General features: G+C 39.8%; 1 protein-coding gene across 19 annotated transcripts in view; it reads left to right on the forward strand.

The window, feature by feature from the left end:
• Positions 1-12,629, forward strand: part of RBFOX1 (RNA binding fox-1 homolog 1) — a 2,130,504-nt gene that overhangs the window by 1,247,510 nt on the left and 870,365 nt on the right. The window lies entirely within an intron of this gene.

A 12,629-nucleotide genomic window follows, 5' to 3' on the forward strand; every position in this document is an offset into this window, starting at 1 on the left:
TTGGATAGTGATACAAAATAGTACTTTAAATTGTATGGATGCACACAAGCGTCCATTTAAAGAAAAAATTGGCAGTTAACAATTACAGAGGCGATCAATGAAGTGAGTAGTCAAATGAGCTGAAATTTGGGAAATACCGATCTTGCCTGGGCCATGCGAGGGGAGATTTGGCTCTGCATGCTCCAGACATCATTACATCGCTTCGTTTCTGGGTCTCATTTGTCTCCCTAACCCCAGCCAATTTCTACAACTGATGCTTCCTTGGCCACAGAGGGGCTTGTGACTGTGCTGAAAATCCATCACCACCAACGGGTGAGCATTTACAGTGAGGCCCCTCTCTTCCAGGAGGTGGCCTCATTATCTTTTATAAAGAGAAATGGATTGGAAAGCGAGTAACATTTTTGAGCATCCCCTTTGCTCAGGAATCTAACATACTTCCACATATTGTAGACCCATCTGAGTCTCAATTAACCACACGCACCGTAGAAGAGGATTCCAGGGTGTACTTTCAGGAAAAAAAAAAAAAGAACAGGGAGTTTGTGTGTGCATCTTCTTTCTTTTCTGCTTTCAGGTTCTGTTTGCCAACTGTTCATTCATCAGAGAGAGGCTCAAGAAATACAATACTCTTCTGCATAAAACTGTAGTTTCTACCTGTTTATTTTCTTTCATATTTTTTTCGGTGCTTTGTTTCCTGCTCTCATGGAGTTCGTTAAAGCAGTAGTTTATTGTTTATCTGCCCAAAGGCATGACAGGGTGGTTAAGAGCTAGACGACTGAACATGATGGAGTTCACCCAGTTCTGCTGCTTCATAGCAATGAGATCCTGCAGAGTTCAATACACTTTTCTGTACTTCAGTTTACTCATCTGTAAAATGGGAGTCATATAGGGTCATAGTTGAGAATGGAAAGAGAAAGGATAGTGCTTGATTTGGGGCTTTGTTTCTACCTAGAGCTCAATAAGTAGTAGCATTATAATCATTACATCTACAGCTGTAAAAAAAAAAAACACCTACTCTTTGATTTTTCTTTGACCTCTTACTACATAGTAAGTAAGACTTGAATATGTATTCTAAAATAACAATTGCATCCGGATTTTGCCCTCTTTTTCCAATTTTTCAGTGTCAAAGTCAACCTGGGCACTAACAGGCAGTCAAGGTACAGTTTGACAGGAACCACTGCTGTGATTATAATTCAAATGTCATCCAGTGTGTTTCGTCTTTGCAAGGCAGAAATGATGGAGGGTGGGCACAAAACTTTGGAAACCATTCGTTCAACAAATGTTGCACTCTTACAAGCTCCCTGGTCAAAACATTAATGAAGTGTCATTCCCTCTTCCAGATAGCCTGGTGAGCATAAAATTAAATCAATACTTGTACAAAGATCACAATATAAATGCAAATGGACCCGCATGGTAATTGGGCCTGAGTAACTTTTAACAGTTTATAGAAAACTTCAGATTGTTATACTGGCCACTGAGTAAGCAGAAGGCCATTTTTTATCCTAAATTTGTTAAAGTTACTAGATTATGGGCAGAGAATTTTTATCACTGAGTAAAGTAATGTTTGCCTTGCCCCCGAATAAAGGACCCACCAAGATATTTCCCATCTGTGTTGTATAGTCAGTTGGGAAAATTGTTAAAATAACAAAGTGTTAATTTAGCCCATTAAAGGTAAAAACAAAGAAACAAATAACTCATATCACAGTAACCTCCCCACCCAACATACACAGGTACAAACAAATCAGTTTACCAACAAATAAATCCTTAGTCTAATGGATTATAGATTTATTTTTCACTGTTGTTTTCTAAAAACATTAATAGTCTCTTTGTGACTCAGTTTCCATGTCTGTAAAATGGAGATAAAACTTCCCTGTCTACTCAACCAGGTTGTTCTGAAGATGTGAGCTATTCTGAGGTTCAATCCAGAAAACATTTACCGAATCCCTCCTTTTCTTATTCACTAAGATTGAACTTGGAAAAAGTAAAGCATTGTGCCAGATTGAATGTATTATGTCCCCCAAAACTCCATGTTCTTTGAGGCAGTCTTGTGGGGGCAGACATATTAGTGTTGATTAGGTTGGAACCTCTTGGTTCAGTGTTTCCATGGAGATGTGACTCAATCAACTGTGGGCAAGACCTTTCATTGGATTATTTCTATGGAGGTGTCTTTATTGGATCACTGGAGTCCTTTAAAAAGAGCCACACACCCTCTCTCTCTAGCTTGGCAGGTGAAATCACTGCCCTCCCCCCTACATGGGATCTGACACCCAGGGGAGTGAATCTCCCTGGCAATGTAGAATATGACTCCCAGGGAGGAATCTAGACCCAGCATCATGGGATGGAGAACATCTTCTTAACCAAAAGGGGGGTGTGAATGGAAATGAAATAAGTTTCACTGGCTGAGAGATTCCAAAAGGAGCCAAGAGGTCACTCTGGTGGGCACTCTTACGTGACAATATAGACAACGCTTTTTAGGTTCTAATGAATTGGAATAGCTAGCAGTAAATACCTGAAACTATCAAACTACAACCCAGAACCTATGAATCTTGAAGACGATTGTATAAAAATGTAGCTTATGAGGAGTGACAGTATGATTGGGACTACACTCCCCTTTGTCCAGTGTATGGATAAATGAGTAGAAAAGTGGGGCAAAAAAAAAAAAAGGGCACCCAGTGTTCTTTTTTACTTTAATTGTTCCTTTTCACTTTATTTTTTATTCTTATTATTTGTGTGTGTGTGGTAATGAAAATGTTCAAAAATTAATTTTGATGAATGCACAACTGTATAATGGTACTGTGAATAATTGAATGTATGCTTTGTATGCATGAAATGTGAATATATCTCAATAAAAATGAATTTAAAAAATTAAAAAAAAAAAGCCAAACAGGCCAAGACACAGAGCAGCTAAGAGTGACATTTTGGAGAGGAACTGAGAGTGACATTTTGAAGAGGCACTACAGCTAAGAGAGGACGAAACGCCCCAAGAGCAACTTTTTGGAGAATGCCATTTTGAAACGCAACCTGGGAGCAAGCAGATGCCAGCCATGTGCCTTCTGAGCTTTCAGAGGTTTTCCAGATGCCAATGGCCATCCTCCAGTGAAGGTACCCTAGTGTTGAGGCCTTACTTTGGACACTTTATGGCCTTAAGACTGTAACTCTGTAACCAAATAAACCCCCTTTATAAAAGCCAATCCATTTCTGCTATTTTGCAAAATGGCAGTATTAGCAAACCGGAACAAGCATGCTCTGCAAAACAAGTTTGGATATTGTCATTATTTTCATAACCTCTTTCTTTCCTCTTTCAAGTTTTGAGATCATCTCAAAAAGCTGGAGCATACCCCCTCACTCAGAATTCCTTACTATCAGCTATTTTCTGGACCCACTTTGTCCTAAAGAGTGAAATGTTAGGAACCCTTGTTGGTTCTTTCTGGGAAACAGTGAAATCCTTGTGAATTGGGTGTGTATTTGTTGCCTGTAAGTTGTGTCATTTTTGCATGAAGACTAAGGTGATTAAACCAACACAACAGCGACAACAGAATCAGCACTTTGTGCATTATAGTTATTTGAAAACCTTTGCCCCTTCTCTGTAGTAGGAATTGAGCTCTTGGGTGTAGATTTCCAAACTGGCCAGAAGAGGCACCCTCTCTTTCTCCCAAAATTGTTTTGTTATCAGGCTTTGCTGCTCCTGGCTCCTTTTGGGGGAATTATTATTTCCATATTATGGAAAAGAAAGTTGGATCTGTATTTAAGATTAATTATATTTTAATGCATTTATATTTAAGGTATTCTATACTGATTTTGTGGTTATGTAGGACAGGGTTTATCGCTCTAGGTACTACGACATTTAGGGCAGGATGATTCTGTGTTGTGGGGCGGGGGTGTGTATCCTTTGCATTGTAGGATGTTGGGCAGCATACGCAGTCTGCACCAACTCAACGCAGTAGCACCCTCCACACCCCAGAAGCTCAAGCGAAAAGGGCCCCAGACATTGCTGGATATCCCCTGAGGGGTAAAATTGCTCATGGTTGAGAATCACTGATGTAAGATAACATTTTTATTAGTAGTAGATTCATGCTAAAGTATTTCACGATGGGATTTCTACAACTTACTTTCAAATGGTGTATATATTAAAAGAAAAAAAAAAAAAGGAATAGGAAAGGAAAGAAAAGAAAAATTATGTAAGGCAAACTTCTCAGGCCAATCAAATCCCCACAGGCCCAGTGTAGCTGACAGGTGCCTGCACCTGATGCACAGGTGTAAACCGCAGGGCCTGTAGGGTGAGGACAACTTCTCACTCAAACACAGAGCAGTCTTTAGGAGAGGAAAGGGGCAAGCACACTGGGACTCACATGTGATATTTTTTTATTTAAAAACAAAAGGGTTAAATAGCAAATGATTGTCCTTCCTTGTTACCCGGGGCCTTATGTTAAAATTGGGTGAGAAAAGCAGCTGGAAGAAAACTGGGTTTGCTTCATTTGCTTGCACTTGGCCTTTGGGAGTTTGCCCACGGTCGATGCTGCTGCCCTGACCCATGCACCTAACCTGAGAGTCACATGGGGCCGGCCGGGTGCTGCAGGAGGCCGCAGGCCCCACCTGGGGACGGTCGCTGCTCTGCTCCATTGACCTGCGCTGTGTGGGGACAAGGTCCAGTGTTCGCAGATCTTTCCATAGTTCCAGAGGGAAACAACTGTCTGGAATTTTATGTGAAACCTACCGAGTTATACCCATCGACAATTATCTTTTTATTTTATTGATTGATTGATTGATTGATTGATCGTACAGCATTATAAGTCACCATAACCAAGTGAGCAGACTTAGGGTCACAAATGGTAGAAAGCTGCCGTCTCAGGATGTAATTGGAAACAAAAAACATCACCAATGTAGGTTTCTGGCTTAAAATTTTAACCTAAAACTAATGGTGAGGAAATAGAATGGACCTTAAAGTGAAGTCAATGTCACCAAAACAGACAAACAAGACTGCAGGGGGTGGGGCTTGTTCTAATTTAAAAGAAATAATAGAAACATAAAAATCAATTGTAATACTGAGTTTTTTAAAGGCTCTAATGACCGTGAAACATTTAAATGGGGGACTGGGTATTAGGTGGTAGTTTTGAATTACAGGTAATTTTCTTAGGTGTGATGATAGAATTGTGATTATGTAGGAGACTGACCTTTTTATTAGGAGATGCATGCTGGGGTGTTTCCGGGTGAAATATCTGCAACTTTCTTAAACAACAGCAAGAACAAATCACATGTGCGCACACGCATACACACTACGTAAGCCAAACTTCCCACGCCAAGGGCTCCTTTCATACCTCCCGTGGTTGACAAGCCACCCAGATCTGCTCGCTCTGGTCTATGTAGTAGCACATGTGGGGTGGTGACAGAGAAGTTAAATATTAATCAGACACACCTGGATTCAAATCCTTCCACCAGTTACCAGCAAATTAACTTCCTAATTTTGAAGCCTTAGTAAAACTGGAATAGTGCATTCTTTTCTGTAACATGATTGCAAGAATTAAATGAGGTGGCATATGTCAAAGCACCTGGCATGTCGATGGTGATGATAATACCTGTCCCCATCTCCTCTCCGTGCCTCACAGCCTCGTTACCTTGGTGGGAAAGGTCGTGTGTGGCACTCTGTATTGGCTGGCCCATTGTGGGCACTTTAAACTTCTGCTTGTAGTTTGTATTTGTATGGGCACTGCATGTTGAGAAAATAATTGAATTTCCTTATGACTTTCTGGGCTGCTGGCATATTTTTATAGTTCAACTTTAAAAAACACCTGATTTTATCCACACCTGTTTTTGTAGATATGTTCGTTAGTAGAAGAATGTGCACTTAAATGGGTAGCTGGTATAGAGGCTGATGTAACCAGAAGATGGCAGTGCACGATAAGGAAAAAGCTACCCGGGGCCGGCCATTGTTTTAATTAGCTAAAGGGAAGACAGGTATGCTTTTTTGTAGTTCTTGATTTTGTAATTTTTCTGAGCAGGCGTTGAGGGTGGATGTTTTCATCTTTTTCCCTAGTTCAAGTATCAGTGGAGAGGGACTATCAAGTAGCAATCAATTGCTGGGCATTGCAAAGCCCCCTGCACTGAGTTCTTGCAGACATCATCAGCTTGTGCCATCTTAGAAACTGCTGCAGTGGATGGAGGCACGGAGCTAGGGCTGCACCCCCCACCGTCCTTGAAAAGGAAGCCAGCAGACTCTGTGGGGTGAGATTAGGGGACAGCCCTCAGGGTGTGAGGTAGGCCTCTGTGTCTTTGTCCTGGAAGTTGGTTTGGGGTCCTAGAGGAGGAAATTAAAGATCTGCTTAAATTTGCATAGCCCCCTGCGATGCATTGCTATTAGCTGGTCAGCAGTGTAATTGAAACTTGGAAGGCTGGAGAGAAAATGTATCCTTAAAGCATTATTTCTTCCTTGCCTCCTTTGCCCTTTGGGTGAGAAAAGCTTAACACAAAAGGAAGTTTGTAGTACATGTCCAGGTCCATTTCATACATTTTCTTAGTTTAATCTTCAGATTAACCAATGTGGAAGGCAGTATTAAGTACTCTTTTGCAATGAGGAAACTGAATCTCAGAAACATGGTAACTTGCCTAAAGCTGTGTGACTACTAAAAAGTTAAAGGTGAGATTCAAATCCTGTTCCCCTGTCATTTTTTTTTTTTTTTTTTTTTTACCATCAAGGCTTCTTCATGTACAGAAAGGCATTCTAAATAGAATAGCTGTCTCTTTATGTATTCTACTAAATTTCTGTATTCCTCTCCTATTTATTCACTAACAGAAACTACAGAGACTGTTGATCATTACATTGGTAATAAATAAGGTAAAATAGCAGCCAAAAAGAGGGAATCTTTGGTTTATCATTGACTTATAAAAATGAACCAAGCCTCAATATTTTTTGGTAATTACAAAAAAGTAATGCATGCTTATTATAGAATTTTGAGAAGATACAGAAAAGTACAAAAAAGTAAATTGATCTCACCACTCAGTGACAACCACTTTAAGAGTTTGAGGTTCGCCCTTTTCTTTTTTTGTTCCTATGCACATATGTTTTTAATAAACAGTATTCATGCAGTGTTGCTTTTGCATCATATCACAAAAGCAATTCCTGTTTCATTAAACATTTTTCTTAAAAACTCCATTTTTAATGGTTTTGTGTACTCTTCCATTATATTAATATTTTTGAGTCATTCTTCTATTTTTACACACTTAGGTTGATTCCAATTCAGCAGAAATGGATTGTCTCTGGCTTTTGAAAAATGAGTTATATGTAAAGGAACAATCTCTTTCATTTAATTAGGCTGGTTTCCAGCCATTTCAGACCTGCCGCTTGGTTGGCCTAGCTTGAGTTTCTCTGGTAGGTCTCAAACCAGAGCAGGCAGTGGTCAGGGGCCTTTCAAAGCAACCTGCAGGCTTCTTTGCAAATGGAAACTGCAGAATTGCATGGGCTTGCTCTGAGCCTTCTGTCCTCCCCCTTTGCCAGGGTGCATGGTGGCCTTCCAGTTGTATGTGGAGGCAAACATGCCCAAGGATGACCAATGCCTGGTCCTTCCTTGTACCTAGAGCATAGCTTGTTTTTGCAGAATTTAAGCACTACATGGTTGTGTCATTTAAGTTCTGTGAAATTGCTGTTCTCCCATCTGTGAAATTATGTACATCCTGGGAACATTTCCAATTACTAAAGGGGTGAACACATTCTTCAAAAGGGGTGAGATGACTGTGGATTTGGTAGAGCTTACCCCTAAAGCAGGGCTCCCTCCTTACTACTTTGAGACACAAAGGTGGGATATATATATGATTCTAAGGAAACCAAACTACAAATCAATCCTTTATCCACAGCCTCCCCCATTACTCTTCAGTTCAACATTGAGAGATTCATGGAAATTGTTGATAGTGCAGACTTCATGTTCTTCCTAAACCTTCTCTGAATTGCTTCCACTCTTTTGTGTGTTTTGGGTATCCAGGACAATGATAAACAATCTTCCAAGAGATGCTTTTGTTCGATCAATTTTACATGCCCGATTTGCATTTTCAGAGTTTGTGTGTTTGTGTGTGTGTGTGTGTGTGTGTGTGTGTGTGTGTGTGCAGCCTCAGCTCATTGTGGTATGATTTTAAAATATTAATTATGTAAACATAAATTTTATATGACATCATGGAAAAACATTGCTAAAGTCATTTCCCAAATCTCTGCAATAGTAACATATAAGAATGGCAGATATCTAGTTCCTGAAATAATCAGAATTATAGAAGAAGAGCATTTCCATGACTTGGTCCATCCAAAGACACCACATTAGAATCAACATCCTATGAATGCTTGGTTTTGAAGTCATGTGTTTTCTATATTAGTCAGGCTAGGCTAGTCTGTGCTACAATAACAAATATACTCTGATAGCTCAGTGGCTTATCGCATCCATGTTTATTTCTTACCACACAAAGCCCACAGCTGATCCAGCAGTTCTCCTCCAAGGAACAAGGGTGGAATTCAGCTTTCTTCTGTCTTACACAGCTATACTTATGTCTCATATGGCTGTGCAGGGTTGCAGTAGCAGAGGAAGACAGAACACGGAGAGCTCACACCTGCCCATCTGTGTCAGCCCAGAGTTGTCTCATGTTACTTCCTTACAACTTATTGGAGAAAACAAATCACATGGTCCCAACCCACTACAAGGAAGTCTGGGAAATACATGCTCAGGAAGAGCAAAATGAGCTGCGGCTCAGTAAACACGTACCATTCATCTCTGCCACATTATCAAAACGGTCCTCCTGAGTATGGGCTTTGAAAATAGAAGAAAATGCATATAAATGAAAATGCCTTTGAAGCTGTAGCACATGCTAGGCCTTTTATCTGCATTGAGGCATTTAAACCCCATAGCAACAGCAGTGGGTGATCTCATTTCCTCTGCGTACTAAGTGAAGAGACTGAGCGAGGTGCCCTCCCAAGCACCAGGAGTGGTGACACTGGGATTCAAACCCAGGTCTACCAGAGGCTCAGCCTGCATCATCATCCACATGGCCATACAGTCTCCAGAGTCCAGGTGGGGATCCTAAGACCCCAGGCTCATCTTCTGAGGCTGGCTAGGTCTGGAGTTTTTATATTAACTGGTCGTAGGCTTCTTTTCCTGTTTCATGTATATTTACTGTTCACATTAGATGATAAAATAGACATTGAAATATAATGAGGATGTTTCTCTTAAGTCTTATCCCCCATATTTATTTATATGAAAATTCAGATGTTTAAGATGAGGGTAATAAATAATCCTTGTTTTCACTAAAAAAAAAAAAAAATCCCTTCTAATGGTAATTTCCTCTCATGCATTTTGAATGCAGTGTATTTAATGCTCAAAATAATTTTTACTTTCATGCAAGGGATACTTTCAGGGCCCTATCTTTTGTCTGCTATGCCTCAGCCTGTGTATGGCACTGTCCGCTGTAAATGAAATCAAGGATTTCTGTAATTCATATCTTCCTAAATGTAGCCACATTCACTGGGGACAGTTGTCATGCAAATCCTCTGGAAGTACTCTGTGATGACATGGCCATCATTCATGTTCCGTTTGGCTCTTTGCTGTAACTCCCACAACCTGGAAATAGACAGAGAGCCCAGCTGTTTTGTTTCTTCGTCTTTCTAGAGGGAGAGACTCACTGCACAGACTTCCTGAGCAAGGGCAACAGGCTTCATCATGTGCAAAGAGATTAGTTTCTGAATATGGTTCCCTTTTGTGTTGTGCTTTGAGTGCGTGCATGTGTTCATCAATTGAGAATCAGCAACTGCCAAAGATGGGGAAGCTGATAGAAAATGAGTTTTGGGTATTGATGGTAAACAAGTTACTCTTCTCTGGGTAATCTTTTGAAAACAATGCTTTCGTATATTTGTCTATTAATATTATTATTTTTTCTGTAGGGAACTATGCATGACTGAAATAAAAATGTTTAGAAGGTGTTCTTAGATTTGAGCCTCTCACTTACAAGGACTCCAATAAATGTTGTATTACCCACAGCTTAAAACTCAGGCTAATTCATCAACAGTTTACCTTGAATAATAGTACTCTCTAAGAAGATATTTTACTTTGTTTTATTGAAATCCTGTGATGTGGGGAAATAATAATACGTTTTCTTTTCATTATAAAGAAAAATAACATTGCTCATGCAATTTACCTTTCTGTAGAATATATGTCACAGATTCGTTCATTGACATAAATTGATATGAAAGATCACTGTGCTTAAAAAAAAACAAACTGGAGGGTCTGTTTAAAATAATGTTGCCTTAGTTTAACATTAAAGAAAAATAAATAAATCAACTTTGTAAAAATGGTATGTAAGAGAAAGTCAGATAAAACCTCAAAAATCATCATTCCAAAACTACAGTATTTAGATTCTAGGATGATCTTAGGTCTCATAATTAAGCAATACTAGGCAGAGATTGATTGATTGATTGATTAATTGGTCAATTAGGAGTCATAAACCTCTGTTTTTTAGTCAATTATAGCCCAGAAAATGGATTGATCCAAAAAAGATATTTCCAACTACAAGCTATTTCAGGAGTACTACAAGCCAAGAAATGTACCGTCTCGAGGCCATCATTTTCCTTCCTATAAATCCACATTACTGAATTTCTCCCCCTTTGAACTTTGAATCATAAGCATGGGAATTGGTAGGGTTGGGTTTCTATTTTCACCTCTGGCTAAATCTATCAACCTGTGATGAGGGTTGGTTGGGGATCATCATGAAACAAAACATTTTAGTGTTTGTAAGGTAGAAACAAGTACCAGCTTATGCAGCATCCATTCATTTTGTTATTCATGTTATATCATGTTCATTCTGATTGCTAACATGGCGATGTCAACGTGTCTTGAAAGATGTTGGAAAAAGTAAAAGGGATTATAGAGTTCTTGAAAGAAATCTTCCAACCATGTCTTTGTATCAAAAAGAGTCTGCTATTAGCTGTGTGGGAACTAGATGTCACTCCCATCAGAAGATGATTTCCTGTCCCTATAAAAATATTCCTAGGGTTCCTGCCCAACACAGTTGTATGGGTGGGGGTGGTGTGGGGTTATATCCATAATAAATCCAGCTGACTTCTTAGGAATGCTTATTTTGCTGTCACTTTGCACTCCTCTCTCTTTCCCTTTCTACCCTCCCTTGTCCTCAAATGCAAACTTGTCACTTTCAAGACCTATTATTTCTACTTCCTCAGTATTGCTGGCATCCATTAAATATATATTAGATATATTGTGTGTGTTTGTGTGTGTGTGTGTGTGTGTGTGTGTGTGTGTGTGGCTGCCACCCTACTTTGGAAAATGGAAAACATATTCTATATAAATTCTCTGTAGCAGATATCACATCCCATGTGTTTATAATACATATCATTTCATATAAAGAAATGTGTATCTCTACCATCTAAGATGATCTCAGAACACAAATGTGAAAGGACTGTGGCAGGCAAATAATGGCACCTAAAAATGTCCATGTCATAATCCTCAGAATCTGTGAATATGTTGCTTTACACGGTAAAAGGAACTTTGCAGATGTGATTAAGTTAAGGATCTTGAGATCAGGAGATTATCCTGGATTATCCATGTAGGCTCAGCTAATCACATGGGTCCTTAAAATGGGAGAACATTTCCCTCCCATGGTCAGAGAGAGATGTGACAACAGTGAAATGGTCAGAGAGATGCAACTTTTCTGGTTTTGAAGATGGAGGAAAGGGCCACAAGGCAAGGAATGAGGGGCAGACTTTAGAAGCTGGGAAAGGCAGGAAAAGTGATTCTCCCTAGAGCTCCAGAAAGAATGCAGCGCTGTTTGATCTTAGCCCAGGGAGGCTTCTAAACTGTAGAACTGTGAGATAGTAGACGTGCATTATTTTAGACCACTAAGCTTGTGGTAACGTGTTATAACAGCAACAGAAAACTAATACAGTGACTTACCTTTAGGGTTACCCAATGGATCATAGGTGCCTGAGCTGCAGTTTGAATTCAAGTCTCCCTAACATAGAAGAGCTGACACTGTTTCCACTATTTGCTAATGCTCCACTGCTCTTTTCTTCTTACCTAGTGTGATGACTTTATTTGCTAACTGGTATCTCTGTCTGGAGTTCTTCCTGTTTCAAAGTATCCTGATTGTCACTCCTAGATTATTCTTCCTAAAGCACTGGAATGCTTAACTACCTCCAGTGAATGACCCCAAGACCCAAGCAATGAAACAAACATGTTTTGATCTCTGCTGTTCCTCTCCATAATTATCTCCAGCTCAAATCATTTATTCACCTACACTCTGACCAAAATGGAAAATCATTCACTGTCCATCCCCCATCATGTGCTTTCACATCTGTTTTGGTTTGCTAAAGCTGCCAGAATGCAATATACAAGAAATGGTTTGGATTTTACAATGGGGATTTATTAACTTACAATTTACAGTTCTCGGGCCATGAAAGTATCCAAATTAAGGCACAAACAGGGTGATACCTTCTCTAAAAACCAGCTACTGGCATGTTTGGGCTCCTCTGTCAGATAGCAAGGCACATGGCACTATCTGCTGGGCCTTCTCTCCCAGGTTTCATTGCTTCCAGCTTCTGCCTTCAGCAGCTTCCTCTCTCAGCTCTTCCGGGTTTTTTTCTGTGAGCATCTCTT

This window comes from Choloepus didactylus, chromosome 21 (assembly GCF_015220235.1).
Source record: "Choloepus didactylus isolate mChoDid1 chromosome 21, mChoDid1.pri, whole genome shotgun sequence".
NCBI classification, from domain to species: domain Eukaryota; kingdom Metazoa; phylum Chordata; class Mammalia; order Pilosa; family Megalonychidae; genus Choloepus; species Choloepus didactylus.